The sequence below is a fragment of the Nomascus leucogenys genome, chromosome 10 (assembly GCF_006542625.1).
Source record: "Nomascus leucogenys isolate Asia chromosome 10, Asia_NLE_v1, whole genome shotgun sequence".
NCBI classification, from domain to species: Eukaryota; Metazoa; Chordata; class Mammalia; order Primates; family Hylobatidae; genus Nomascus; species Nomascus leucogenys.
In genome coordinates, this window is record NC_044390.1 from 96,245,424 (window position 1) to 96,272,214 (window position 26,791).

Here is a 26,791-nt window from a genome sequence, read left to right on the forward strand (position 1 = left end):
AACTATTAGCAACAGGTGCTAAGGAGAAAAATAAAGCAGTGAAGGGTGCTAAAGTGTTCTAGGGTGGAGAGTTTGTAGCTGTAGACCCGTCGGCCAGTGAAAACCCCACTGAAAATGTGTCCTTTGAGTAAAGACCAGAAAGGAGACAGGAAGAAAGCAAAGTAAGTATTGGGGGCAGAGATAAGAGTCATCTCCTTCTCGGTGGGCAAGGGCCAGGCTGGGTGGTCTCTGTAGAAGGAGAGCAATACTTGGCTTGGGGCATTCTTAGCTCTGACATTCCAAAGACATTGATCTTGACAGAAGACCAGGGACCCACTTACAGCAAGAGTTTCCAGCATGTGGAGACATCATGCTACCTGACTTCAAACTATACTACAAGGCTACAGTAACCAAAACAGCATGGTACTGGTACTACAACAGAGACATAGATCGATGGAACAGAACAGAGCCCTCAGAAATAATGCTGCATATCTACAACTATCTGATCTTTGACAAACCTGACAAAAATAAGAAATGGGGAAAGGATTCCCTATTTAATAAATGGTGCTGGGAAAACTGGCTAGCCATATGTAGAAAGCTGAAACTGGATCCCATCCTTACACCTTATACAAAAATTAATTCAAGATGGATTAAAGACTTACATGTTAGACCTAAAACCATTAAAATCCTACAAGAAAACCTAGGCAATACCATTCAGGACATATGCATGGGCAAGGACTTCATGTCTAAAACACCAAAAGCAATGGCAACAAAAGCCAAAATTGACAAATGGGATCTAATTAAACTCAAGAGGTTCTGCACAGCAAAAGAAACTACCATCAGAGTGAACAGACAACCTACAGAATGGGAGAAAATTTTTGCAACCTACTCATCTGACAAAGGGCTAATATCCAGAATCTACAATGAACTCAAACAAATTTACAAGAAAAAAAACAAACAACCCCATCAAAAAGTGGGTGAAGGACATGAACAGACACTTCTCAAAAGAAGACATTTATGCAGCCAAAAAACATATGAAAAAATGCTCATCATCACTGGCCATCAGAGAAATGCAAATCAAAACCACAGTGAGATACCATCTCACACCAGTTAGAATGGCCATCATTAAAAAGTCAGGAAACAACAGGTGCTGGAGAGGATGTGGAGAAATAGGAACACTTTTACACTGTTGGTGGGACTGTAAACTAGTTCAACCATTGTGGAAGTCAGTGTGGCGATTCCTCAGGGATCTAGAACTAGAAATACCATTTGACCCAGCCATCCCATTACTGGGTATATACCCAAAGGACTATAAATCATGCTGCTATAAAGACACATGCACACAAATGTTTATTGCGGCACTATTCACAATAGCAAAGACTTGGAACCAACCCAAATGTCCAACAACGATAGACTGGATTAAGAAAATGTGGCACATATACACCATGGAATACTATGCAGCCATAAAAAATGATGAGTTCATATCCTTTGTAGGGACATGGATGAAACTGGAAAACATCATTCTGAGTAAACTATCACAAGGACAAAAAACCAAACACCGCATGTTCTCACTCATAGGTGGGAACTGAACAATGGAACTCATGGACACAGGAAGGGGAACATCACACTCTGGGGACTGTGGTGGGGTGGGGGAGGGGGGAGGGATGGCATTGGGAGATACACCTAATGCTAAATGACGAGTTAATGGGTGCAGCAAAACAACATGGCACATGGATACATATGTAACAAACCTGCACATTGTGCACATGTACCCTAAAACCTAAAGTATAATAAAAAAAAAAAGAGTTTCCAGCATGTAGATGAGATTAAGACTCTCCCAGCTGGGTAGGGGATGGAGTAGACAGTAAGGGCTTCAACAGGAGGAGACCTCTGACCACCACCCAAGCAAGTTCCGGGAAGTGCCTGGAGACCATTCATTTTCCCTGCTGTGAGGGCCAAGGAACTGTCCTTTTCCTTGCAGACATCCCTCAGCAACAGCCAGTCCAACATCAGTTGTCCATGCATAGGAGGTACACCTGCCTGATACCTGGGGCTTCACCCAGCATTGCATACACTCTTGGCCAGGGATCCTCGGATGGGAATTATTTGTTCCCTGTTCCCAGGGGACATATAGCAATGTCTGGGGACATTTCCATTGTTACAGTCGGGAGGGGGATGTTATTAGCATCTGGTTAGTAAGGACAGTGATGCTGCTAAACATTCTATAATGCACAGGACAGCCCCACCACAAAGAATTATCCAGCCTCCATGGTGTCAAGTTTGAGAAACAGTTGCAAACTTCTTCCTTCCTTCCTTCCTCCCTCCCTCCCTCCCTCCCTTACTTCCTTCCCTCCCTCCTTCCCTCCCTCCTTCCCTCCCTCCCTCCTTCCCTCCCTCCCTCCTTCCTTCCCTCCCTCCTTCCCTCCTTCCTTCCTTCCCTCCTTCCCTCCTTTCTTCCTCCCTCCTTCCCTTTTCTTTTCTCATCTCTTCTCTTCTCCCTCCCTTCCTCCTTTTATTACTGTAAAAAACTTTTAATTTATTTTTATTTAACTTTTTATTGCATACAGCTAAGTGTACAAATCATGAACGTGCAGCTCAATGACATTTCATGAAGCAAACAAACTTGCTTCACGCAGACCCACTTCAACAACCAGCACACTGTCATCCCGCCAGAAGCCCCTCGCATGCCCCTGCAGCCACTACTCTGGCTCTTATCCTCTGTGTAAACTCTAACCTGCTTTCTAATGTCGCCACCTCATTTTCCCTGCTGTTCACCTTTGGAGTAAATGGAATCACACCAGACGTATGTGTTTTCGTAGTTCCTTTTGCTTAATGGAATGTTTGTGAGATTGGTTCGCATTGTTGTGTGTGGTTGTATTTTGTTCCTTCTTGTTGCTGGATAGCATTCCATTGTGTGAATATACCACAATTTATTTGTTCATTTTACTAGTTCTGGACATCTGGTTGTTTCCAGCTTCTGGCTATGACTGATAATGCTGTCATGAACCATCCTGTACGTATTTTTTGATGAAGACACTTAGGTATTTCTGTAGGGTATATACCTAGGCGTGGAAAGGGTCACAGAGCTCATGTACATCCTCTTTTATTTTCACTCAAGCTGCTTTATTTCTGCAAAAGTGCCCAGAGCATTCTTTTAAAACATGAGCTTATCACATAACTACCAGTGACATCTCATGTCGCTATCCAGACATGGTCTAAAAACACACCAATTGTTTTCCATTGCTTTAGGATAAGACATCAAATTCTTAGCAGGACCCACAAGCATGATCTGGCTCCTGCTGGGATTTTTGAGCTCAGCCAACACGATTATCCTCCTGGAAGATGCAATTCACCTTCTTTAGTTCCCTGAACGTGGAATGATGGGACAGTGTCTCTATCAAGACCCCAGGATGTGACGAAATATTTGGGATGGAGGTCGAGTCTGGGGGAACTAGAAGGCAGTGGATATGAGAGAGGCACTGCTTGTTCAGGTTCAGGCATCAGGGACTCAGTGGAATCGGCTATAAATCTCTTACTAAAGAGGGCTGGGGTCAGGACATGTTCCTGTGTTATTAAATAATGATACTTGGAGTATATGAAGCAGAAAGTATGTGTCCTGCCATGATGAAGATATATTTTCAGATGCAGAATAAAAAAGTTGGACAAGTATTGTGAGTCAGGCCTGGGAGGACACTGGGATCCCCAAGGCACACTGGGCAGTCAGGACAAGCGAGCACTGCTCCCATGCCAGTGGAAGCCAGGGCCTGTAAAGCCTACATTACAAGCTTCAGGCAGAGGTGACACATGGGTCTCACCTGGGTGAGTGTCTGCCACTTCCTGGCTGGACTGGCTGCAGAGGTCAATGCAGGGAGCTCTCAGGGGGCATGTGGTGGTGGCCACATCTTCCCTTGGCTAGATACAGCCTTCTCGAGACATGGAGGGGCTGTCACAAAGGGGACAAAGGGAGCAGTACTGGACACAGGCATTATTCAGAAACCAAGGCACATACTCTTTTGTTTTTGGCTGAATTCAGGATAAAAATGCCTCTGCAGGCCATCTGCAGAGAAATTCCCCCTCACTGCCTCTTTGCAGGCACCCCGTGAGACTCCTGCCTCCAGCCAGGGCCTCCTACAGAGGAAGACCTCACCCAGAGAAGTCTAGGGTTTGTCTCCATCTATGGAGCTGAGAAGCTTCATCTGGGGAGTCCAAGGTGCTCAACTGGCAGGTGAGTGGAAGAGAGGCTGGTTAAGGTGGGAAGATCTGAGGCATGTGAGACCTTATGGCATGGCACATAGAGGGAAATGATACATGGTCACGTCTCACTACTATTCTTCTCAGGTAAAGACAACAGCTGGCCAGTCCTAGTCATTTATTAGAGAGAAAGACACATTAACACTGCAAATCTAAATCTGTATGCCCAGTGGAGAATGATAGTAATAAAAGCACATGTTTAGAAAGACCCTGGGAAGAGAATGTAAAACAAGCCACAGACTGGGAAATAATAGTTGCAAACATATATCTGATTTAAAAAACTAGTATAGAAAACATACAAAAATTCTTAAAGCTCAACAATAAGATAACCCAATTAAACAATGGGCAAATATTTGAACAGACATCTTACCAAAGAATATATACAGATGGCAAATAAGCATATGGAAAGATGCTCAATGTTGTATATATCACCAGGGAATTTCAAATGAAAACAACAATGAGATGTGATTATATTCCTAGTAGAACAGCCGCAATCCAAAATACTGACAACACAAAATGCTGCTGAGGATATGGAGCAACAGGAACTCTTATTCACTGCTGGTAGGAATGCAAAGTGTACAGCCACTTTGGAAGATAGTTTGATAGTTTCTTATGAAATTAAACATATTCTTGCTATTCAACCAAGCAACTGTCCTCCTTGGCATTTACCCAAATGAGTTGAAAATTTCTGCAAAAAAAAATCTGTACATGAATGTTTAGAGCAGCTTTATTTATAATTGCCAAAAATTGGAAGCAACCAAGATATCCTTTAGTAGGTGAATGGATAAACTGTGGTGTGCTATATAATGGAACATTATTAATTGATAAAAGGAAATGAATTGTTAAACCATGAAAAGACATAGAGGAACCTTAAATACATATTACCAAGTGTAAGAAGCCAGTCTGAAATGGCTATATTCTGTATTCTATATTAGATTCTGTATATATTCTGTATGACATTCTGGAAAAGGTAAAACTGTAGAAACATTAAACTGATCGTTGGTTGCTAGGGGTTCAGGGGGAGGAGGGGGGAGGAATGAACAGATGGAGAAGAGGGGATTTCTAGGGCAGTGAAAATATTCTGCATTATATTATAATGGTAAATGCATGTCATTACGTATCAATCAAGACCCTAGTATGTACAACACAAAGTGAACCCTAATATGAGCTTTGGTAAATAAAAAAGGATCGGTTTAGGTCTGCCCCCAAAACTGACATTTAAATAGTATTTACTATATTCCAGGCACTAATCTAAGTGTTTTCCACATATCAGTTTACTTAATTTTCAAGACAACCCAATGAGGAAAGCATTATTATCATGACTATTTTTTGAGAGGCAACCGAGGCACAGAGACCTTAAGGAAATGGCCCAAGGTCAAAGCTGGGACCCAGCCTTTCTCCTGGGGCTGCACTTTCAGGCATTGTACGACCCTGCCCTGGGTATCCTAACTCAAAAAGACCATTTGGCTCTGACATGATGACGTCTGATCTCAGACTCTATTGCAGTGGAAGGAAGTATCCTTATAACAAAGACCACATGTCTCCTTTTAAGGATTTTTTCTTTAATTCACAAAGCTTTGTCATATTTTATGAATGTTTCATATTTGCTTTTAAAGTCTGAATACCTCACTGGAGACTTTGTTTTCCATTGTTAATTACTTTTTGTCATAAAAATGGGGAGTTGATATCAACTCATGACTAAAATGAAATTGAACAGCAGGAAGCATGTGCGGTGACACGTCAGCCCCTCCTGTCCTGACTAGAGCTCCTCAGCTCCCACCCTGAAAGTCACTGTTGCTACTGGTATTTTGTGCATCTGCCCAGAGAGAGTCTATGCATATACCAGCACTTAACCATGTATTTTCTTCTTCTTTTAAAACATAATGGCCACCTTGGTATGTTCTGTGCTTTTCTCCTAAAAGTACAGCTTGGAAATATTGCAAAATTCTTCTCAATAAGTTTCAGGATTCTAACATTCTGAAGTCGAACATTCAAAACCATACTTTTGGCAAAGACAGATAAATGGAAAATGGATACCAATTTTTCTTTAGACATAAGAGATGGAGATGGAAAAGGTGGTGCTTTGAGTTATTATGAAACATCCCTCACAGCTGGGGTAGGAAGCTGCCACAGGGCAGCCTCCGCCCAGCTCTGCAGTACATGGTCTCAGAGAGCACCTGGTGACCAGGATGCACCCCTCGTCAGCCCCAGCACTCCCTTGGAGCCAGGGCAGTGTGTCCCTCTTTCACTGTGTGTGCCTTCCGCTGTGCTAGACTCCAGGGATGGCACCAAGACAGCTCCAGTTTCCATTAAAATGGCATATTTTCTACAACGCCTACATTTAGTGATCAACCCGTGGGACTTTTAGAGGGCACTGAATTAAACAATGCTACTTCCAATTAACATCAAAGCAAAACGTACCTAGCACTGCTGTTTTGATATCAAGAAAAGATCTTTAGTGAAATGCCCTTGGATGAATGGCCATGAAATGAATTGAATTCATTGAATGTCCTGACCATTCCAGGCAAGAGTCCAAGTCTAACAGAGTGTGTTGCCTTTGCTGTAAGAGTGTTGGATGTGGCAGGGTGCTGTAGTTCACATCGGAGGGCATCTCTCAGGCCCTGGAGGGAAGAACTTCAAGGAAAGCACAGCATATCTATTTCGGCTGCTCGGCTACTCACATGCAGCTCATGTGTTCTTTCTCCAACAGAGGGCCTTCTACAGGGCAGATATGATGCTCTGACAAATGCACTGCACTTAGAAAGGCTTACCTGCCCCCGGAACAGCCTTCTCAAGAGAGCAGCAATGACATCTATGCTGCCCTTGCCTTTTAAGCATTTTCCATTGGCTGTTTCGTGAGAGGAGGTGGATACCGTGACTAGCAGAATGCTGCTGAGACCACAGAAATGACAGAAAGACCTTCAGCTTGTAAAGTCAAAACTTTTTATAGATTTAGGGGAATGCATGCAGTTGGATTTAGGAGTACACGTGGATACACTGTGTAGTGCTAAGTCGGCACCATTAGTGCACACATCACCCAAATAGTGTACATATCAAAAAGACACCCATGCTTATACGTCAGCCATGGCACTATTCATAATAGCAAAGTCACAGAATCAACCTGGGTGTCCATCAATGAATGACGGGATTAGAAATCTAGTGCATATGGACCACAGAATACTACTCCACCATAAACAAGAATGAAATCGTATCTTTTTCAGCAACATGGATGGAATTAGAGGCCATTATCCTAACTAAGGAAATGGTGTTTCTTGACCAGGCTTTACACAAAGAGACTTAGTTGCCAAACCTGAAGGTGCTAAAATTAGGAGCCACCTGAGAGTCTGAAAAAGGTCATTTGAATCAATAATATTAATCCAAATTCAGCACTAACTAGAGCTACAAACAAGACCACACAAGGTTAAAGAAATTTCTTCATCCAGCAAATGTCTGATGAGCACCTCAGGGGAGTCAGGCGCTGTCCTTGGTTCTGGAGATAAAGCCGTGAATGGTAGGGATGAAGTTTCTGATTTCAAGAAGCTGATGAAAGCTTAGTCAGGGAAACAGATGTAAACTCAACTAGTGGTGGGCTCTAAGAAAAATAAAATAGGGCAACAAATTGCAAAGGTATGAGGCAGGGGGTGCTGGCAGGAGGAGAAGGAGACAGTGGAGGGAGGTGATGTTTTCACTGAGACCCGAATCTTAAGTCACGTGTCAACTGTGAAAAACATAGGTTAAGGGTATGTAGGAAGAGGAAAAAGCAAGGGCAAAAGCAGAGAAATAATAAAAAAAGACACTATGGCTGGAGCCAAAGTGAAAGAGAGAGGAAGTTGGAGGGGCTTGATCCCATGAATCCTGGACCATTATGGTGAGGAGGTTGTATTTTATTAGAAGCACTGCATAAGACCATTAGGGTGTTTTGTGCATGAGAGTGAAATGGCTTGATTTTCATTTTTAAGAAGCCACTACACCTACATGGCATGGTACAGTCTATGGGGGCAACAGCGAAAGACATCAGCAGATGCTAACATTAGGGGGTCAAAGTCTGAGAAGGAACAGGATGATTGCGTGGTGTCAGATTAATACCATCATCAAGTGATCCAAGCTAACCTCACCAATAATTAGTCATATTGATGCCACATCTCAACATCACACAGGGATGTTCTTACTGGGAAAGTGAAAGTCCAGTCTAATCATGAGAAAACACAAGATAGACCCAAACTCCGAGGCATTCCAAAATCTACCTGGCCATACTCTTCAAAAGCACCAAGGTTATGAAAAATTAGAAAAAGTTGAGGGGCTGTCCTAAATTGGAGACTTAGAAGAAACAACTACTAAATGCGTTGCGGGGTCCTGGATTGGATCCTCAAACATACAAAGGATATTAAGTGAAAAACCAGCCTGTGGGTTTAGTTAATAGTATAGATAGATAAATACAATATTCATATAATTCTCCTGGCTTTAACAATTGCATGATTGTTACATAAATTGTCAGCATTAGGAAGATTGAGGTTAAAGGTACACATAAACTGTCTGTACAGTTTTTTCAAATTATTTTTTAATTTACACACAGTGCAGTTCATTTTTTTTTGTTTCTGTATTTGTTTTACAATTTTCTATTAGTTTAGAATTATTTCCAGGTAAAATGCTAAGGAGTAAAATAAAAATGCTGATATAAACAATAAGGCTTCTGTGGTAGGCAGAATAATGGCTCCCCAAAGATGTCCACATCCTAATCCCCGGAACCTGTTAATATGCTAGGTAGGTTACATGGCCAAGGAGAAGTAGGGCTGCTGATGGAATTAAAGTTTGCTAGTCAGCTGATTTTATTTTATTATTTTATTTTATTTTATTTTTTTTTTGAGGCAGAGTCTTGGTCTGTCACCCAGGCTGGAGTGCAATGGCACAATCTCGGCTCACTGAAACCTCCACCTCCTGAGTTCAAGTGATTCTCCTGCCTCAGCCTCCCAAGTAGCTGGGATTACAGGTGCGCACCACCATGCCTGGCTAATTTTTGTATTTTTAGTAGAGATAGGGTTTTAACATGTTGGCCAGGCTGGTCTCGAACTCCTGACCTCAGGTGATCCACCCCCCACTTAGCCTCCCAAAGGGCTGGGATTACAGGCATGAGCCACTGCACCTGGCCCACTAGTCAGCTGATTTTAAAATAGGGAGATGAGCCTAAATTATCCAAGTGGAACCCAGGGTCCTTAAAGTTAGAAAGGGGCAAAAGAGTCAGTTGGGAAAGGAGATATGAAGATGGATGCAGAGTAGGAGTGAATAATTTTGAGAAGGACTCAACCCACTGTTGCTGGATTTGAAGTTGGAGAATGGGGCCCCCGAGCTCAGGAATGCAGAGGGACTCTTGAAATTCAAAGCAGCGAGGAAGCACATTCTCTCCAAGACCCAGAGAAGGAAAATGCAGTCAAAGGAAACCAATACAGTACTACACCACACCCCAGCCACCGCGGCACACAGACACAAAAAAATATGTGGAGAGATAAAGCTGATCAAAAGCCATGGTAAGCATCCAGGAGACATTTATGTTGGTGGTTTGGACATTGGACGAGCTGTAGAGATAAAATAGGTTTGATATATTTAGAGGTGGAGTCAACAAAAACTGCAGCTAGATAGGATATTGAGGGAGAGAGAAAGGGAGGGCTCCAGAATGAGCCTTTGGTTTTTGGCTTTAGGAAGTGGGTGGATAAAAATGGGCAGGTTGAGGGAGAGGAGATGGATGGTGGGCTCATGGAAGCCAGCCGATTCTGGCCCTGTCCTTCCGAGGCAGCCCTAGAATGCAGTCACTCATCTCCATGGTTTCCACCACTGCTGCAGAGCGATGCTGGGTGACTCGCCAGTGTGACTCCATGTGGCTGTCCCTAAGTTTAGATGGCTTTAGTTTCATTGTGTCCTCATTGTAAATTTAGCATGTGGGCCACACGGCCTACTGCCCTTGCAGAGCTCACATTCCATCCTTCCAGAGCTGAATCTGTAGTGTTCATCTTTGGGCATATTGTACACGCCAGACATACCAGATGCTGTGGGGGAAAGCAAAGTGGGTGACATAGAAGGCAAGTAAAGTGGCTTAAAGGAGTTTTTCTGCTGTAGCTGGGTAAAGAGGACACACTGGAAATGTCTTCAGCGAAACATTCGACGCTTACAACCTGGTACTACCATTGGTTTTGGCACCTGTGAATTTGCTGCTAGACACCATGAGGTCCTCAAAAGGAGGGACTCTGCTTGATTTATCTCTGTATCTCCAGGACTTGATACACGGCATTCAGTAGATGATCAATAGGTATCTACTGAATGATCAAGTCAAACCCCATGACGGTAAAAACTGAGCCATCAGAACCTCGATTCCAGAAAATTGTTCCAATCATGCTCCCTGTGAAACTGGAAGTGGAAGATTCTATTCTCCTCTGTGCTTCATAAGACATGAATTCCTTCTTATCAAAATTTACTTGATAATGGAGCATATGAAATAATAAATGTACTCTATATTTTCTTTTGTAGAGGGAATTATGCCAAATAGATTTTATCAGCATTTCTGAGTTTAAATGTCTTACTTATTTGACATGAAATATTTAAGTTAACATAAAACTCATAACGCATCGCACCAAAGAAACATTGATGACAAACTGGTTATGGCGAATGATTGCCAGGAAAGTAAAGAGTATTTAAGATTGGTCACTTTGCATAAAAAACTTGAAAGACCCTGAAATCTTACAGCTTACATATAAGAAAGATACTTGATAGGTTTTTCTCAAATTTGAGAATAATCATAAAATATATGTAACATTAAAAATATGGAGTTATAAAGCAGAAAGGAACTTTTCTAAACTACCAATAATAAAAAATAAATTTTTGTTGACTATGCTAAAATAAAAAATGAGCTATCTTTCAGTTCTTTCATGAATAAAGCAGTTATAAAATCATGGCCATGACTGTTCAAAGCCAATTCAGAAAAAGGTATTACATAGGTGGTTCAAGCTGTTACTTAATAATGACATTGTGTTATATTTTATATATTTTGTGATGGCTATAGAATTTTCCAGCTTTTGATAGTTTGTAATTTGTTGTTGATTTCTTTTTTTTAACCTCAACAAATATTCAGTAATTCCATGTACATAATTTTGTGTTTATTTTCTTAGACATATGCCCCAGGTCAACTGTAGAAGCTTCAAGTCCCATAAAACCTGGGTCTGCCTCCACCACATCCTGTAGTTTCTGGGGATGCTGTTCTCTTCCTCTCTGTTCTGTCTACGTGGGGGTCTCCAGGGTCCATCCCAAGCCAACTCGGGAAATGATCCTTCAGTGATTTTCACAAAGGATACTGTGATGGCTGACTTTATGTGTCAACTTGACTGGGTTAAGGGATGCCCAGATTGCTGGTAAAACATTATTTCTGGGTGTGTCTGTGAGGGTGTTTCTGGAACAAATTAGCATTTGAATCAGTGAACTGAGTAAACCAGATTCATCCTCCCCAGTGCAGATGGGCCTCATCCAGTCTGTTGGGTGACTGAATAGAACACAAAGATGGAGGAAAAGCTTCTCTCTCTCTTTTACTGGGACATCCATCACTGTCTCCCCTTGAACAGTGCCCCTCCTGATTCTCAGGCCTTTGGATTCAGAATGCGAGTTACACCTTCAGCTTCCCTGTTCTCGGGCCTTTGAGTTTGGACTGGAACTCCACCACCGGCTTTCCAGGTCTCCAGCTGCAGATGGAAGATCATGGGACTTCTTGGCCTCCGTAACTGTGTGAACCAATTCCTATAATAAATCTCCCCGTCTGTCTATCTATGTGCAGCCAACTGGTTCTCCTTCTCATGGAGAACCCCAACTAATACAGGTAGCCTCATGGTGAGTTTTCCACAAATTGCTAAACTTTCTGCAGATTTACAGGGTTACAGGGAGGGCTCTGTGGCTCCCATGTGGCCTCACACACTCTCTTTGCTCCACTTCTGCCTCCTCCCTCAAAATGACAAGGCCGGAGCTCTCTTCATCTCATGAAGACTAATCTCCCCAACACCCAGGACCCCCGAGACTCACTTTGCATGTACAAGTACTTCTATTTCCAAAAATAGGAAGCTGTACCTTAATACGTATATGTGCACAAATCTTAATTGTACAACCCAGTGAATGTTTATATCTGTGCAGCCTAGTATTGTCCATGAGATCAAAACATGGAACATTTGAGCTCTCCTAAAGTCTCCCTAGTTGCTTACTTCCGTCCTTCCTCCATCCGAGTTAACCATTATTTTGGTTCCTCTCACCATAGGTCAGTTTTGCTCATCCTAGAACTTCATGTAGAAGAAACTGTGCCGCCTATTAGCTTTTGTTTCTGGCTTCATTGCTCAACTTCCAGCCTGTGAGACGTATCCAGGCTTTTGCCGTCAGCATAGTTCACTCTTCTGTGTTGCTGGGTAGTATTTCATTGAATGGGCACAGAACGTGTTTGTTCACCTATTGATGGAGATTTGAGTCATTTCCAGCTCTGGGCTATTATGAATGAATTTGCGGTGAACATCCTTGTACATAACTTTTGGTGAGTATATGCCCTATTTTTTGGAAACTGCTTGGTCTTTGGGAAGACCTGTGCATCATCCCCAGAACTTTCAAGAGCTCCCCCTCCCTCTGAGCCAACAAACTCAGTTTCCGCTCTAAGAGGAATTCTGGTGCAAGCTATTAATGTAATTACATTTCCCCACCTCATTACAATTAAGCGACTGCCTCTGTAACTAATCCTAAGAGGAAGACATGAAGAGATGGCATGTTTACCTTAGGGATAAAGCCCATTCCGGCAAGGCTGGAGGGAGATGTCTGGCTTTTATTATTGATATTTCATGCTCTTCTGCAAGTCTGCAGAGGTGATGACGCAAATACACTCAGAAATAATGTGACCATGTTCCTGAAAGTGTGTTCATTTCCAGAGGAATTATGTACTTTAATACTTGAAACATTGAGACCATCTATTAAACACACTTCTGAGATGCTATCTCCTAATAGAAATTGTGTGCGATCAGAAAGGAGAAGTTGAGGAGACATTCTGGATTCCCTCCACCCTTTCAGAATTTCACCAGAATTGGTTCAGCAGTGCTGAGCTATTTTGACGTAAGACACAATTCCCCTAGCTCGAATCTTCTTAATCGTCCTGTGATTAAGAAAGAATTTCCAACCCAGTGTAGACTAACACTTTTGTACCACACAATAAAAATGTGTTTAGGTGATGTGACGATGTCGAATTGCTGTGATTTTTTTTGAGACAGGGTCTCGCTCTGTCACCCAGGCTAGAGTGCAGTGACACAATCACAGCTCACTGCAGCCTCAACCTGCTGGGCTCATGCTTCCTGTGTAGCTGGGACTACAGGTGTGTACACACATGTTTGTTCAATTTTTCTATATATATATATATATATATTTTTTTTTTTTGTAGAGACGGGGTTTTGCTATGTTGCCTAGGCTGGCCTTGAACATCTGGACTCAAGCGATCCAGTGGCCTTGGCCTCCGAAAGCACACTGTGAACATTTCTAAATACTCACTCTTGACTCTCTACCTGCCACACTGAGCACCAGTCATGCGAAGCCTGCAAACCTGGGCTCATACACAGAGCATACATTGCAGAGCACTGTAATGTGGCCACTTTCTTGGTCAGAAATTTCCTCTTGAAACGGTCAACAGGGTGTTCCTTTCTTTTCCTAATTTTCCTGCAAGTTTATACAGCACATGGTCAGGCTGGAGAACACTCCCGGGGGGCCAGCTATGCCCAACCTGAGCACCCCTGTTTTTGAGATAAGGGGCACTTGGGGATTGCATGTGCTCAGATGCTTCTCTGCCTGTAAGTTTTCCCAACACACTTTCCTTTTGCTCAATGTGTCACTTAAGGTACATGTCTTTAAAATTAGCCAAGGGAAAATATACAGGGAAGTTAAATCCACTTATGTTAATATCTACAAATCTCTCTATATTTATTATCTATGGATCCATATTTCTATCTTATCTGTGGCTTGTCTCAGAAGCATTACAAAGCCAATTAAAAATGTTTTGGTGGCTCTGTCACCTTGTGGCTATCACTTTCATTCTCTTGCCTCGGTTTCTCTCTCTCTCTCTTTTTTTTTTTAAGCAATAATCCTGTTTGCATTTTTTGGCCCCTTCAACCTTTCTCCCAGCATGGAGTACATATAAGGAAGAGAAACGTCAAAGGCAGCAGAGAGCAGTGTTACAGTGGGTGTCTTCTATCTTAGTATAATTAGCTCAGATAACATCTCATATACACTAACCCACTCATGGCTGTGAACATCCCATCTGCATTGGAGGGACCTGGCTAATTGAAGAGCAAAAATATGCCAGTGCTGTCAGGGTTGGGGGTGAATGGTAGGGGAATAATCAGTAAAATACATATGCATTTGGCAGGGGCTTATGTTACGTATGGAATTAATGTTCCTTAAATTAACGCAGGGTTCTGCTTTAATACATTTTCCAGGAGTCGGATAAAATGGGGTAGTAATGCACGGCTTTCTTGTATATTGGTAGCACAGAATTTATCAGTTAACAAGGAACTTTCCTCCTTGTTATTAAAGTCAGGCAATTACAAACAAGCGCCCAGTTCTCCATGAAGGGACATGTCATTATTGCTAACAGGTCTGATATTGGCATGCCAAGATGCCCGGAGGGGTAAAGAATAGCACATCTTCAGTGATGTTGGGCATGTGATGCCCTGCAGTTGGGGACAATCAGCTGAGAGACAAGGATGCAGTCTGAACCACCTTGTTTGCTTCAGAGAAACCTTTAGAGGGAAAACATTTTGTGCCAAGGAATGACGGACCTGCCCACCACTCATGGAGTCTGAGAGTGAGAGAGAGGGATCATAAACGGATCGAACACACAGGCTTCAAGGCTGTCCTATCACACTGACACTACATGTACCAAAGCACACATTTTCTTGATTGAGTTTTTGTTTTTTTCAATCACTCACAGCCAAAGAGCACTTTTCCTCCTCACGTTGTGATCTTTTAAAGAAAGACTAATGCATCCCCATCAAGCTACCAATGACTTTCTTCACAGAATTGGAAAAAACTACTTTAAAGTTCAGATGCAACCAAAAAAGAGCCCGCATCGCCAAGTCAATCCTAAGCCAAAAGAACAAAGCTGGAGGCATCATGCTACCTGACTTCAAACTATACTACAAGGCTACAGTAACCAAAACAGCACGGTACTGGTATCACAACACAGATATAGATCAATGGAACAGAACAGAGCCCTCAGAAATAATGCCGCATATCTACAACTACCTGATCTTTGACAAACCTGACAAAAATAAGAAATGGGGAAAGGATTCCCTATTTAATAAATGGTGCTGGGGAAACTGGCTAGCCATATGTAGAAAGCTGAAACTGGATCCCTTCCTTACACCTTATACAAAAATTAATTCAAGATGGGTTAAAGACTTACATGTTAGACCTAAAACCATAAAATCCCTAGAAGAAAACCTAGGCATTACCATTCAGGACATAGGCATGGGCAAGGACTTCATGTCTAAAACACCAACAGCAATGGCAACAAAAGCCAAAATTGACAAATGGGATCTAATTAAACTCAAGAGCTTCTGCACAGCAAAAGAAACTACCATCAGAGTCAACAGGCAACCTACAAAATGGGAGAAAATTTTCACAACCTACTCATCTGACAAAGGGCTAATATCCAGAATCTACAATGAACTCAAACAAATTTACAAGAAAAAAAAACAAACAACCCCATCAAAAAGTGGGTGAAGGACATGAACAGACACTTCTCAAAAGAAGACATTTAGGCAGCCAAAAAACACATGCAAAAATGCTCATCATCACTGGCCATCAGAGAAATGTAAATCAAAACCACAATGAGACACCATCTCACACCAGTTACAATGGCCATCATTAAAAAGTCAGGAAGCAACAGGTGCTGGAGAGGATATGGAGAAACAGGAATACTTTTACACTGTTGGTGGGACTGTAAACTAGTTCAACCATTGTGGAAGTCAGTGTGGCGATTCCTCAGGGATCTAGAACTAGAGATACCATCTGACCCAGCCATCCCATTACTGGGTATATACCCAAAGGACTATAAATCATGCTGCTATAAAGACACATGCACACGTATGTTTATAGCGGCACTATTCACAATAGCAAAGACTTGGAATCAACCCAAATGTCCAACAACGATAGACTGGATTAAGAAAATGTGGCACATATACACCATGGAATACTATGCAGCCATAAAAATGATGAGTTCATGTCCTTTGTAGGGACATGGATGAAACTGGAAAACATCATTCTCAGTAAACTGTCGCAAGGACAAAAAACCAAACACCACATGTTCTCACTCATAGGTGGGAATTGAACAATGAGAACACATGGACACAGGAAGGGGAACCTCACACTCTGGGGACTGTTGTGGGGTGGGGGGAGGGGGGAGGGATAGCATTAGGAGATATACCTAATGCTAAATGACGAGTTAATGGGTGCAGCACACCAACATGGCACATGTATACATATGTAACAAACCTGCACATTGTGCACATGTACCCTAAAACTTAAAGTACAATAAAAAAAAAGATTGAAAAAAGAAAAAAAAGAAAAACTAACGCACACTGTGGAACATTGCACAAACAAACATTTGATGCCTCTTTGTGCCAAATGCCTCATTGGCCCCGAATCCAAACAACTCCAGAGCAGCTGAGGCTAATTTCATTATAGTGGCTGGGACTCAATTAACAGTCAGATGTGGGTAGGCTTGGCAACCGCTCATCGCTTCCGGCAGGTCCAGAAGATTTCCCAAGAGCCAAATTTTGTTCTTTGTTCATGTATGAACGAAAGCAAACAAGCACAATGCAGAAGAAAATCTGCCGTTTAAAAGACAATGTGAACAGCCCACTCTCTGGGCATTCAGGGGCCTTTAAAAAACGCGTCTCCATTTGTCACCCAGGTTTCTGGATAGGTTGAATGGATTAGGCCACATAAACACTACCTCTACGCCGAAAAAGAAGGAGCACATTCAACTAAACCATGACGGGTATTTGCCTAGATTGCAGCACCTAAGTTTCCAAATGTGAGATGCCTGTCTGACCGAGGAGCAGAGGACAGTGGTTGACACTTTGCACCCGATGCCTCTTGTCTCCCGTCTCACACTCCTTGATTCACCTTCTAACTGCAGTGGTTACCGCCAGGGCCAGCAGCCTGCAGATGAGGCTGGCACTCACCTCTGCTGCCTCAAGTATTTCTTGCTCCGCCCTGAGGCTTCTGTGCAGCTGTCACATGGGTGCCTGGGGGAAGCTGCCTAGACCGTGACCAACTGTCCTACGTTACCCAGGCATAGAGAGTTTCCCAGGATGTGAGGCTTTCAGTGGTAAAATCAGGTAAGTTCTGGACAAACCAGGACAGCTGGTCTCCCTCTTGCTCAGCTAGAGGGCTGCATGTACAAACTTGGAAGGTAGAGAGTTCACGACTCTAGGCAACCCTGGAGTAGTGGAGACAAGAGCTAGTGAATGGTGACTCCCCATTTTGGTGGCTTGGGCAGACAATTCTTTTCATTTTTTCCCAAATATTTTAATTTCAGATTCAGGGGTGTAGTAGTCCATTTCTACATTGCTATAAAGAACAACCTGAGACTGGGTAATTTATAAAGAAAAGAGGTTTAATTGACTCACAGTTCCACATGGCTGGGGAGGCCTCAGGAAACTTAAAATCCTGGTGGAAGGTGAAGAGGTAACAAGGTGGCGTCTTACATGGTGGCGCAAGGGAGACAGCAACTGGGGAAGTGCCCCACTTTTAAACCACAAGATCTAGTGAGAACTCACTCATTATCATGAAAACAGCTTGGGGAAAACCACCCCCATGATCCAGTCACCTCCCACCAGGTCCCTCCCTTGACATGTGGGGCCTACAATTCAAGATGAGATTTAGGTGGGGACACAGAGGCAAACTATACCAAGAGGATACATGTGCTTGTTTGTTACATGGGTATATTGCATGTGGTAGGGCTTCTAGTGTACCCACGACTCAAATGGTGAACACTGTACCCAATAGGTAACTTTTCAACCCTCACCCCCTCCCATCTTGCCCCCACCCTTGGGAGTCTCCAGTGTTTATTATCTCCATTTTTATGTTCATGTGTGCCCATTGTTTAGCTCCAACTTATAAATGAGATCATGCAGTATTTTATTTTCTGCTTCCTAGTTCACTTAGGATGATGGCTTCCAGCTGCATCCATGTTGGTGCAAAGGACATGATTTCATTCTTTTTCATGGTGGCATAGTATTCTCTGGTGTATATGTGCCACATTTTCTTTTCTTTTTTCTACTTTTCTTTTAGATTCAGGGGATACATGTCCAGGGTTTCTACCTGGGTATATTGCATGATGCTGAGGCTTGGGATACAAATGATCCCATCAACCAAGTACTGAGCATAGTACCCAAAAGTTAGTTTTTCAAACTTTGCCTCCCTTCCTCCTTCTTCTCTCTAGTAGTCCCCAGTGTCTATTGTTGACATCTTTAATTCCATGAGTACCCAATGTTTAGCTCCCCCTGATAAGTGAGAAGATGAAATATTTGGCTTTCTGTTTCATCATTAGTTCACTTAGGATAATGGCTTCCAGCTGCATCCACATTGCTGCAAAGGACATGATGATTTCATTCTTTTTTATAGCTGCATAGTATTCCATGGTATATGTACCATGTTTTCTTTAACCAATCCACTGTCGATGGGCACGTTGGTTGATCTCATGCCTGCTGTTGTGAATAGTGCTGCAATAAACATGAGAGTGCATATGTCATGTTGGTGGAATGATTTGTTTTCCTTCAGATATATGCCCAGTAATAGGATTGTTGGGTCGAATGGTAGGTCTGGGTTAAGTTCTCTGAGAAATCTCCACACTGTTTTCCACAGTGGCTGAACTAATTAACATTCCTACCAACAGTGTATAAGAGTTCCCTTTTTGCACAGCCCCGCCACCATCTGTTGTTTCTTGACTTTTTAATACTAGCCATATTCTGACCGGTGAGAGATGAAATCTCATTGTGGCTTTGACTTGCATTTCTCTGATGATGAGTGATGTGGGGCATCTTTTCATGTTCTTGTTGGCCGCTTGTATGTCTTCTGCTGAGAAGTGCCTGTTGATGAACGCAACTCTAATGTGCGCTTTTTATGCCTCCTCAGGTCCTCAGCAGGATCAAGTCCCTGTTGCCTACAGCATTACTGATTAACACATCCTCATATTTGCTTCTCTCATTCCCTGATTTATTCTCCCTAGCCCAACCTATTCTTTGTGATTATTTTCCATGATAAAGTACCTGCATGCAAGCTCAAAAATCAAGGCTCTGCTCTGTGTGTGTGTGTGTGTGTGTGTGTGTGTGTGTGTGTATTCATGCAGTGGAAACTAGAAAGACATTTGCTGAAATATTTATTGACCACTGGGGTGTTCACTGGGATGTGCCCCTGGAACCCCCTCTCTAGGAAGGAAGGATGGATTCCTTCAACCTCCAGGAGTTCTGCTGGAGGGTGACACCCTGCAGGCAGCATGCTACGGATGGCCTCAGCTGAAGAAAACCACTTCACCCAAGGTCCCATCTCCTTCTGGGGATGCCTGTGGAGATAGAGAGGTTCAGCCTCCTCATCCCAGCTCAGGGAGGCTCTGAGGAGACCCCCCGCCCACCATAGGACTGGCTGAATCCTTGCTCCTGGTGACTGCATGGCCTCGACTTCTCCCTGCATCCCATCCTGCCTCTGCCACTCCCTTCTGCTGCAGATGAACCCAAGCATACTCTGGAATGAATGCCCTAGTGCTAACCACCATCCGGGGTCTGCTGCCCAAGGGGACCCACCTTCCACTTTCTAGAATGTTCTTGACACTTGAGATACAACAGATAAAACAAAAAGTCTTTTTCCAATGGAACTTACATTCTGGGAAGGGAGACAGACAATAACCAGAGACCAACAGGTTCAGAGCATAGCGTCAGGCAGTGGGACACACTATTGAGAAAGGAGAAGTGGATTTGGGGTAGTGAGAGGAGAGACAGGGTGGTCAGGGGAGGCTTCCAAATGCCATGACCTAGAGAAGAATTAGCACATCTAGATCAGGAGTACAACGGTGCATATTACAGAAATTAGCTGGAAAACATACCTATGGATTATACCAATGCATGCTTCGATACTGACCAAAAATAAGATTATGTAGTAGCTTAGCCCACCAAATGTGGTTCTCACCCATTAGGATTGCTTGAGGAGCTTTAAAAATGCCAATTCTCAGGTCCCATTCCCAGAGGTTCTGATTCAACTGGGCAGTGGTGGGGCCGAGGCATCAGCACTGTAAGTTACCAAGGTGTTTTTCTGTGCCCCCGGGTTAACACCAGCAACCCAAACCCTCATTTGGGAGACCTATTGGCAAGATCATGGCATGCAGATCAAAAAGGGTGCTAATGAAAAACCTGAAAACCAAGTATGTTTTCACATGTAATTAGATATGCATAGTCATATGCATTACATGTATGTGTGCATAAGTATGTATGCACACACACAAACACACACACACACAAGAACAGGGCACCTAAGGGAGCATTTTGGACTCCAGTGCATTTTCCTGATTTTGGGGTCCAAAGATGACTGTTGGTGGGGAAAACAAACAACCACATACAAGAAATTATCCGGCCAGGTGTGGTAGCTCACGCTTGTAATCCCAGCACTTTGGGAGGCTGAGGTGGGCGGATTGCTTGAGGCCAGGAGTTTGAGACCAGCCTGGCCAACATGGGGAAACCCCATCTGTATAACAATTACAAAAGTTAGCTGGGCATGGTGATGCATGCCTGTAATCCCAGCTACTTGGGAGGCTGAGGCAAGAGAATCGCTTGAACCCAGGAGGTGGAGGTTGCAGTGAGCCAAGATCGTGCCCACTGCACTCCAGCTTGGGTGACAGAGTGAGACTCTGTCAAAAAAACAAAAAAAAGAAAGAAAGAAATTATCCTAAAAGTTTTACTATCAGGTATGAGAATCCAGCATGCTCAAGATTGTTGAGTAAAGCATAAAGAAAGCTATGATAATGGGCTCACCAGGTGATACAGACGACGTCACACTAAATACCATCACACTCGACTTTTCTGAACTTTAGTGAAACCTGTTAGATCCCAGCAATTCAGTCAAATAATTAAATTCCCACTAAAAGCATACAATATGTGTGAGACATTAATTGAAAAAAATTAAAAGTAAATATTTCCTTAAGATTTTCCAAACTTTTATAGGAGACCACAGGGTAAACTTTTAGATAGGCTTCACTTGAAGGACTTTTCAACCCAACCCTCCTAAATCGATGAAAACAAGACTGCAGAGATTCACTGGGACAAAGTAATTATCTCTATTTACAAAAGAGTGAATTCTAAGTTTTATCCTCCACCTCACTGTTTTTTTATTTGCAATAAGTAATTTATAAGGCATTTTTACAGGAAGGAAAATTTGGTGCAGTTAATTTTTCTAGACATTTTTTCTTTATGCTTGCAGTAACCTGTTTGTTCAAAAGGAGACTCTATAATATCTATCTATCTACCAACCTACCTATCTATCTATCATCCTAAATTCCTAAATATATAAGAAAGATCGTGTTTTGAGGAAACAAGAATATGGTCCTTATGCCTTGTAGAATATTTGAATTATGAGCAATCATTTCTCTGGTAAGTTCAAAGCAACAATTTCTATTTCAAAGACAAATAAGGGTTTTGCTGTAAACAAAAATATAGGCCATTTGGGAACGTAAGTAGGATTTCCTTGTGAACACTTGAGATCTACGGTCTTAGCAAATTTCAAGTATGTAACACATTATTAACTATGGTCATCATGCTGTACATTAGGCCTCCAGAAGGTATTTGTTTTAAAGCTATAAGTTTGTGACTTTTAGACCTTTGACTCCAACCCCTGCATTTCACTCACCCTGGCAACTGGCCTTTTACTCTCAGTGTTTATGAATTCAACTTATAACTGTGAGCTGATGGAAATCTTAATTATTAATAGCTTGATTATAGTAATTGTTTTATAATGTACAGGTGTATCAACACACCACATTGTACACCTTAACTATGTACACCTTTTATTTTTCCATCAGACTTCAATGAACCTGGGAAAAAAGTAGCATTTAATTGACCCTGGATTAGCAGGCTTAGGCTGTGGTGGCCATGGGGATATGGAGATGAGGAGTCCCTTGGAGAGAGCTTGCTGCAGAGAGGGAAGCTGACTCCACTTCACTCCAGTTGCCGTCACGTTGGATTTGACTCAGCATTCACAATGTTCATGCAGAGATGGCTCTCTCCTCTGATGTCTGAATGTGGCAGGTGCTGCCTGAGTGCGCCTTCTCCAAGCTCAGTCTTTGCTCCAGAGTTCTCTTCTGGGTTCCTGAGACATCCTCAGGCTGTGCTGCAGTCAGGGGCTCCTCCCTAATCCTTCTTGCTTCCTGCTGTCCTTTCCCAGGCACCAGATCTGCATCTATTTTTTTTTTTCTAAAATTGCGATAAGAATACCTAACATGAGATCTACCCTCAACAAATTTTTAAGCACAGAATATGTCTTGTTAATTGTAGGCACAAGGCTGTAGCAAATGTCTAGGACTTATTCATGTTGCATAACAAGAACTATACACCTGGTGAACAGCAATTCCCCATCTTCTGAGATCAAATGTCCAGCAGTAGACGAGTGGACCAGCAAAATATGGTCCACATGTATAATCAAATATTATTCAGCCTTAAAAAAGTAGGAACTATTGGCATTTGCAGCAATGTAGATGAACCTGGAGAGCACCACGCAGACCTGCTTCTTGATCTGAAGCCTCCCTTGCCTTTATCCTGCTCTTCCCCCTTTATGCTCCCAGTAAATCAATTAAACATGGAGGTCAGTCTTGGTATCTGCTCTTGGAGGACCTGAGGATAGATATGGGCTAGGTCTGATTATGATGGTGGTGGTGGACATCCATTACTTTCATCTTTCTTGCATTTATCCCAGTTATTTTTTCAGACATTCTGCTGTCCACTATTTAGCCCAGGAATTTGGTGTGCGGTGGACCCCCAGTCCCTGCATAGGCACTTGGCTCAGGCCTCGCTTAGTGGAGTACCTCATTTCCTTGTATGCTCCAATTAGGTCAGGAATGGGCAACTTAGGCCAATATAAATTATATCCTGGCTATTTTATGAAGTAGTGAAAATAAGGAAAAGCTCTTTCCTCCGGAGTTGGTACACTGATAGAATGCACGCTTGGAGCTACTAAAGACCATCTCTGCCACCTCATGGAGGGGGAGCCTACCTGAGCAAGAAGCTGGCATGTAGGGAAGCAGAGTTAAGAGATGAAGAGATATATATATATATCCCCAGCAATACCTGAAGCTCATAGGAACCCATAGAGTATTGTGTTGTGTGTGTGTGTGCCTGTGTGTATGTCTGTGTGTCTGTGTGTATGTGCGTGTGTCTGTGTGTGTCTGTGTGTCTATGTGTGTCTGTGTGTGTGTGTGTGTGTCTGGGTGTGTGTCTGTGTGTGTGTGTGTGTATGTAAACTAGTTTGAATTGGGTTTTTGTCACTTGTGAAGGAAAGTGTTCTCAAAACCCAAATTACAAATGACACAATTACATCAGGCACCGGACTTTCTTTATCCACTTTTGGATATGTTTGTTTTCTTTAAGGACACGGTTACAGACAAACAGCATGGAACTGTGGAGGGATGTGATTGATTGCTGTCCCCTGCTCACTTTGTGGCTCAGGGCTGGCTCTTCTTCTTTCTTATGTCAATATCCTCAGCTCAAGAGTAGTTTTATGCATTGACCTCGATGGGGGTGGAAATGATTTAGAGCCCCTATTTCTGTCAGGCATTTTTCCAAAGATCTTGTATATATTATTTTACAGAGGCCAGTTGACTAACGTGTGAAATAATTTATATTATTCTTCCCATTTAATAATTAAAAAACTGAAGATCCTAGGGAACAAGCTGTCCAATGTGATTCAGAAAGCAATTGATGGAGTCCAGTTTCAACAGACAGACTGGGTTTAAGGCCTGGTGCTATCACTTGTTAGAGGGGTGGTGTAGGGCACTAGGCAAAGACCTAAGTGATTCCTCTTGTGGCCATGTCTTTAATTCTCTTTCTTCTCCTAAAATAGATCTCATCCCAGGTGAGATCTATTGGCACATGTCACAAGCAAGGTCAATCGTCATGGTGCATGTTACAGGCAAGGCCAATCATCATGCCCAGCATCAGTGACTGGTCTAAGGTGTCCCCCAAACCCACACTGGACCAATTAGAGTCCTCACTTGATATATTATTTCAAACTTAAGTCTCTATTTCCTCTTCCTTGTTGTTGGGGACAGGTGGAGGAAATCAATGGAATTGCATGTGGTCATACCCCCTATGATATGGAAAAGTCTGTTGAATGTGGGAGGCAGCCCTGTGGGCAGAGAGACTATGTCAAGATGGAGAGGTTGGGAAGAATCACTGAGGCATCTGGAGTTGGGTTTGTGCATCAGGTAACCCCAGAGACGAACTTCAGGTCTCCTCTGCCTGCAGTTTGGATATATAAAGCAATATATTCCCTTTTTTCTGTCTCTTGAAGCCAAGAGTTCTGAGTGACATGGGAATGATGGTCATGACCTCATGGGAATCACTGATTAAGGGATGACTCCTCTAGAGTTAGACTCCTCTAGAGCTAGTTATGTTGTCACCCAGGTAACATGTCAGAGCTCACAGGATTGACTCCAGGAAGGTGGCATTTCAGGGAGGCACTGTTGGGGAGATCATCTCTGCTCCCTGCTATCAAGGTTAGCAATGGCTGGCACAAGTGGGTGATGCATAATGTTTTATCTGGGCATAAAGGCCTTTGCTCAGCATGACAGCTTTATAGATTAGTAAATCGTGTTGTATCAGTTTCTTGCAGCTTCTGTAACAAGGCACTATAAGCTGTGTGCCTTAGAACAAATAGTTTTTTTATGCTCCACAGTTGTGAAGGTCTAGAATTATGGGATTAGGATGTCAGCAGGGTTGGTTCCTTCTGAGGAAGTGAGGGAGAATCTGTTCCATGCATCTCTTCTGTCTTCGGGTGGCTTGCTGGCAATCTTTGGTGTTCCTTGGCTTATAGACTGTATCAGCTCAGTCTCTGCTTTCATTTCACATGGTATTCTCATTGTGTGGGTGTCTGTCTCTCTACCCAGTGTTCTCTTTTATAAAGACACTAGCCATATTGGATTAAGGGCCCACCTTATTCCAGTAATTAACTAACTATATCTGCAATGAACCTATTCTCAAATATGGTCACATTCTAAAGTACCTGTGATTAGGACTTTAAAATACGAATTTTGGGGGTCATAATTCAACCCATAACAGATGGCACATTACAAAACTCCCTCAGAGTACCTAAGAGCCAGGAAATGTCAGGAGCAATTTTTATTAACTTCATACTTGGCACCACTTTTTATAATTTTGAAGTAATTTTAGAATTAAAGAGGAGTTGAAAATATAGAACAGAGAGTTCCTATATAACCTCTACTCAGCTCCACCCAAATTGATTGAATAATTTACAGACATTATTCAAATGCTGTTAATTGACACACTCATTCCGTTACTGTTCCAGGATCCAATCTGAGATTGCCCAAGTGTCTTTACTTGTCAGAGCTCCTTACTTGCCTTCAATCTGGGGCTGTTCCTCAGTATTTCCTTATCTTTCTTGACCTTACCAGTTTGTTCAGTTATTTTGTAGAATGTTCCTCAGTTTGGATAGTCCAATGCTTTCTCAGGATTAAATTGAGGTTAGGCATTTTTGGGAAGAGTACTACAGAGGTGATTTGCCTTTTTCAGTACATCATATCAGAAGGTATATTGGCACTACTTTAACAACACTATTTGAAAGCTTATGGCTTTTATTTAACTAAAACCAATTATCACTATCATCATAATCATCATCACCATCACAATCACCATCATCATCACTCCATCAGTACCATCATCACTGCCATCATCATCAACATCACCATCATTAATATCATCCCCATCACCACCACCATTATCATCATCACCACCACCACCATCATCACCATCACCACCACCACCACCATCATCACCATCATCATCACCATCATCATCACATCAACACCATCATCATCATCATCATCATCACCACCATCATGATCATCATCATCACAATCATCATTGTCAACATTATCATCACCATCAACATCACTATCACCATCACTACCATCATCACCATCAACATCACTATCACCATCACTACCATTATCACCATCACTATCACTGTCACCATCATCATCATGTGCTATGCAAATTACTTCATAGTCACTAACTCAATAAATTCCCTGAAAATCTTACACTATAGGTACTATTACTATCCCCATTATCAAGGGAAAAACTGAGGGTCAGAGAGGCTAAGTCACTTGCTTAAGGTCACACTGGTGGTAAGTGGTTAAATTAGAACTTGAATGCCAGTCCTAGTGAATAAAAATTTCGTCCTTCACCCCTCTTTGAGTCTGATGTTCAGTGCTGTGCTGCATGTTTCCAGC

At 42.5% G+C, this 26,791-nt stretch overlaps 1 protein-coding gene across 1 annotated transcript in view; it reads right to left on the reverse strand.

Annotated features, from left to right (window-relative positions):
* Positions 1 to 26,791, reverse strand: part of TMEM132D (transmembrane protein 132D) — an 824,162-nt gene that overhangs the window by 39,101 nt on the left and 758,270 nt on the right. The window lies entirely within an intron of this gene.